Source organism: Microtus pennsylvanicus, chromosome 11 (assembly GCF_037038515.1).
Source record: "Microtus pennsylvanicus isolate mMicPen1 chromosome 11, mMicPen1.hap1, whole genome shotgun sequence".
Taxonomy (NCBI): Eukaryota; Metazoa; Chordata; class Mammalia; order Rodentia; family Cricetidae; genus Microtus; species Microtus pennsylvanicus.
This window is the reverse complement of record NC_134589.1, coordinates 45604882-45610438: the sequence shown is the minus strand read 5'-3', so window position 1 is coordinate 45610438 and position 5557 is coordinate 45604882. Positions and strand designations below refer to the sequence as shown.

At 45.8% G+C, this 5557-nt stretch overlaps 1 pseudogene; it reads right to left on the bottom strand.

Moving 5' to 3' along the window:
- Positions 1-4506: 4506 nt before the first annotated feature.
- On the bottom strand, positions 4507-4869 carry LOC142860407 (small ribosomal subunit protein bS21m pseudogene; annotated as a pseudogene).
- Between the last annotated feature and the right edge of the window lie 688 nt (positions 4870-5557).

The window sequence follows — 5557 nt, the reverse complement described above, 5'->3', positions numbered from 1 at the left end:
CAGGGCAGCACAGCAAGACCCCTTCTCAAACAGTGCAATCTTGTGTTCGTTTGTTTCCATTCTCCTGTCCCCCCCCCTTCCTCACCCCTACAGAGCTTGCACTCCGGGATCCTCACGAGGCTTCTTGGGTGGGGGTAGCCAGATGGAGTGGGGGTGGTGGTGGAAGGGCTGAGCTTCAGGGATTACAGGGCAGTGAACTGGCCTGGTGGCGGGTGCTGGGGGTGGAGATTCTGAGTCTAAGGAGGGACGGAGGTACCTGGTCTCAGCAGGGTGGTCCTTCTACAATGACTAAAGGGGTGGCTTTTACTCCTTACGCTGGCGAACTGTGACTTTCCCTATGCTAGGGGTGGCAAGAGGTGCCTGTAGCATGAAGTGGGTATCCGAATACAGCAGCAGAGCAGCCTTCACATTCCTGCAGGAGGAACAAGAAAAGGTGAGCTTTTCCCCGGGGGTTCATGGGGAGACTAGGACAGAGGAGGGGCTGACCAGTTCCTCCTGGCTTCTTGACCATTTGAGGAAGGGCTTTCTGGAAGAGCTGCTCACAGTTCTTCGCCCCATGGGAGCTAGGATTAAAGGGATTCTGGACAGAGGATGCCTAACACACTATCTGGCTGGTAGGAGGCACTCTTGTCGTGTCTTCTGGGTGTAAATGTCATCCCATGCCACGTGCCTGCCTCAGTTTCTCTATTGGGTGAATGCAGTCAGCTGCTTCGTCTGTTGCCAGGACCAGATGAGGATACAGACAGGAAACCTGTTGAGAAATGAATGTTCTTGCCAGTGCTGAGTACCAGCTGGCAGGGGGCGGGGTTCTCCAAGCAGCTGGATATGTCCAAGCCTAATCAGTCATGTTGCTGGGGTGGGCAGCTCCACAGCAGAACTCCCCCCCCTGCAAGGCTCAGTGAGTGCAGTCTGCTTCCCCCCAGACTCTCTCCAAGGCCCTCTACAAATAAAATGGATTCCACAAGGGATGTCTGGGCTGTCTGTTCCACTGTGATGGATGTCTATGAATAATGCAGATTCCAGGGCTCCACCTCACACCCGCTGACCCAGAAGAGGTGTGTGCAATGCCAGGTGTCTCAACAAGCACCTCTAGATGATTTTTATGCACAGCCAAGGCCGCGAATTGCTAGGTTAGGAGGTGCTAATGGTTTGATACTGTGATGCTCAAGCCGCAGGTGCCCCGCCCGCAGTTCACAAATGTCACACATGCCATTAACAGCACCTCTCGGTATTTAGTACTGTGATGCTCAAGCTGCAGGTGCCCCCCCAGTTCACACATGTCACAGTTCACACATGTCACAGTTCACACATGTCACAGTTCACACATGTCACAGTTCACACATGTCATAGTTCACACACGTCACAGTTCACACATGTCACAGTTCACACATGTCACAGCTCACACACGTCACAGTTCACACACGTCACAGTTCACACACGTCACAGTTCACACACGTCACAGTTCACACATGTCACAGTTCACACACGTCACAGTTCACACATGTCACAGTTCACACATGTCACAGCTCACACACGTCACAGTTCACACATGTCACAGTTCACACACGTCACAGTTCACACATGCCACAGTTCACACATGTCACAGTTCACACATGTCACAGCTCACACACGTCACAGTTCACACATGTCACAGTTCACACACGTCACAGTTCACACATGCCACAGTTCACACATGTCACAGTTCACACATGTCACAGCTCACACACGTCACAGCTCACACACGTCACAGTTCACACATGTCACAGTTCACATGTCACACATGCCATCGACAGCATCTCTCAGTATTTAGCAGTTCTCCTCCGAGGAAGTAAGTGCTTGACAGGAGTTATGGGTGTGGTATCTGGAGAAGGGAGCATTTCTAGAAAGATTTGGCCAGATCAGAGTGGGGGGCTTAATTTGGCCTCCTTCTTGGTCCAGAATGGACAGTGAAAACCTTTCCCTTTTGAAGGTGACATACATTTCTTCTTATTTTTGAGACAGGGTCCCTGTAGCTCAGAGATAGCCTGGAGCTCAGTATGTAGTTGAGGCTGGCCTTGAACTTCTGACCCTTCTTCCTCTGCCTCTCTAGTGTTGGGACTACAGATGACATGCCATTTGTTTTTGTTTTTCGAGAAAGGGTTTCTCTGTAGCCTTGGCTGCCCTGGAACTTGCTCCGTAGACCAGGCTAGCTTTGAACTCACAGAGATCCTTCTGTCTCTGCCACCCAACTGTTGGGATAAAAGGCATATGCCACCCGCCCCCCCCCCCCAGTGAGGTGACCTGCATTTCTGAGGAAATGGCCTCTACTCAGCAGTTGGCTGGATGTCCTTGATTGGTGTCCTGAAGTACAATTAATAAAAACTCAGGGTCAGAAATTGGGGTTCAACCTGAAGATCCAAAAAGCAAAACAGCCAGCCACTGGCTCTTACCTCGACCTCAGTCTAAATGATGATCCTGCCTTTAGGAACCTCAGAATGAGACTGTCTGAGAACTGTCTCCCTCGTTTTATATTCCTCTCTAGGGCTGGGATCAAAGGCATGCTCCACTGGGATTAAAGGCATGCACCGTCTGATTTCTATGGCATCTAGGGCAGCCACAGGGATTAAAGGTGCATGTCAGTATGGTTACTGGGATTAAAGGTGTGTGTTACCATAACCTGGTCTGTAAGGCTGACCAGTGGGACTGTTTTACTCTCAGATCTTCAGGCAGTCTTTATTTATAAAAATACATTTAAAATGCCACCACATTTCTCCTTTTTGTCTAAAAAAAGAGAAGGCTATAGCTAATATAAGAAAAACTATATTCAAAAAGTACAATAACTATATACAATATATACAGGCAACACATCAACAATGTCTAGTCCATTTGCATTTGACAAATTCAGAGAAAATACTTCATATCTATTCTATCTTGGTGAGTCCAAAATCTTATACCTAACTTACTTTCTATCACAACTTGCTTTGATAAACTATAAATCTTCAACTCCCTCAGAGACCCAAGAAGGAAATAATATTAACTGAGTAAGCAGGAAGTGCAAGCAAGTGACTTCCAAAAATGTGTGTAATGACAGAAACAGCTGGCTGCCTAGATAGTCACCCAAAGTTCCTCTGCAGTGTTGGGGCTCCATCTTCTGCCTACAAGCCTAGCATACTCAACAGACTTTTCTATGTAGCAGGATATTTTGTGTCCTGCTTGTTTAATTAGGTCAGCATAATGTCAGCAGTCGAGGCAGGGGCATTTTCTTGCCCAGTGGCTTACTTTTGCCACAAAGAAAGGAAACTCCATGTGGAGTTTCTTTGATGTCAATCATCTTCTCTGAAGTAGATTGGTGCTGCCAGGAGCAGACATGTCTCATTGTCATAAAAAAGAAGAACCTAGGTTATTAACACATCTTAAATGCCATATTCTGTAGATCTCTGAAGTGTTTGAAGACAACCTATCTATCTAAATTATATCTTTGTTTGACCTTGAAAACATACCTAATGTGACTACGAGTTTTATTATACTAGGTGATTAACTACTAACCTATATTTGTTTATTATGCTAAACAGTTGGTAATAATAATTTTCAAGGACTAGAAATTTGCATTACATTGTTAAATGCACTATATATCTTGAACAAGATTAGAAATGATGTACAGTATGTTTTAACTAAATTAATCTCAAATTTGTAACAATATATAAAATTTGTATACAATATACAAAAGTCAAACCAATGTAAAACTTTTAAAACTAATAGTTGCTTTTAAAAAGTAGATTATTTTATCATATCTATATCCTCCCTTTTTCTTTTCGGAGTAGATTCAATAATCTACCTTTCTATCTTATCATATTTATATCCCCTTTTTTCTTTTCCCTTTCCCTCCCTCCCTCCCTCCCTCCCTCCCTCCCTCCCTCCCTCCCTCCCTTCCTTCTTTCCATCCTGGAACTCACTTTGTAGACCAGGCTGACCACCTTGAACTCAGAGAGGTCCTCCTGCTTTTGCCTCCCGAGTGCTGGGATTAAAGCCATGTGCCACCACTGCCTGGCCTTTTTTTTTTTCCTTCAAAACAAGAACCCTAAATCGAATCTCCTTTGTTTAGCTTTTTTCCTGACCATTAGCCATAACAACTTGCAACCAACACATTAAACAAAGACAAACATCCATAATCTATTTTGTGGGGGAGGGGGAAATATGGGTGTAGTTTTCTAGGCTACTTCCTGCTTATTGGAGGTGCCAAAAATCTTTTTTTTTTCTCTTGTTCACGTGTGATCGAGTTTATTGTAGAGAAAGGTAACAGAGAGCTGGGCGGTAGTGGCGCACGCCTTTAATCCCAGCACTTGGGAGGCAGAGGCAGGCGGATCTCTGTGAGTTCGAGACCAGCCTGGTCTACAGAGCTAGTTCCAGGACAGGCTCCAAAACCACAGAGAAACCCTGTCTCGAAAAACCAAAAAAAAAAAAAACAAAAAACAAAAAAAAAAACCAAACAAACAAACAAAAAGAAATGTAACAGAAATTAGGGTTGTGTAAGAACAGTCAGACACAGAACTAACGTGGGCTTAGCAGCCCAGCCATGGATCTGCCCGGTTCTTCCTCATCAAGAAGTTAATCTTTTGAGCCATTTCCACGTTGTAGATCCTCCGGCATGTTTCATAGCTCTCCCTCTGGCGATGGCGGCAGGGCTTCTCATAGAAATTCCGCCGCTTTATGACCTCAGTAAGCCCATCAGTAGTGAGGATTCTGTTCAGGGTTCTGTATGCACCTTCCACGTTCCCCTCCTGAACTATCACAGTCCTGGCAATGAACTTCAGGTGTTTAGCCATGGCCTCGCTTTCAAATCTTCATCCTTCAGGACCTACAGGCTGCGGCCATAGCACTTGGACTCCAGGACGCTCCCGCCAAAAATCTTGTGGGGACCCAAAGAATATTTAAAATTATGGCCAAGTCCTTACTGGAGTAATCTGTGAGGCTGGGTCATCTCAGCCAGCAGTCCTGAGGCTGTTCTGGATGCAGAACTGAGAGGAAACCACAACAAATGTACTCTGAAATGTTGGATCTTCTGGATCATCTGTTTCCATTGTAGATTTTTCAGGGGTTCTTCCTTGAAGGCAGTCTTTATATATTAAAGTACATTTGAAATGCCACTACAGTGTCCCTAGCTAGTGTATCTGGGGAGGAAAGGACATTGGTGGTTCCAGCCTACCGCCACCCCACCCCCTACAGCTTGTCCTTCCTTCTCTGATGGAAGGAATCTTGCCAGGTTATGTTGATAGACCTTAGTTTTATTAATGGTTTTTTTTTTTTTTAACCCAGAAGAGAGTTCGGCAGAGCAACTCCAAATACTGTTGCTGGTTGGTGGAGAGTTGCCTTCCAGGGGTTCTTGTCCGTTCATTTATTCATGACTCCACATTTCAACAAATGTTTACCCAGCGCCTCCTCGGCGTGCTGCAGTCTGCAGGGGGCTGGCAATGAAATGAAACCCCGTTTTTCTTTAGATTCTGGATGAGGGATGGTAAATCAGAAGGAATGGGAACCAGGCGCTCTGGGGGGCATCTGCCTTCTTTGTACCTTTGCACAC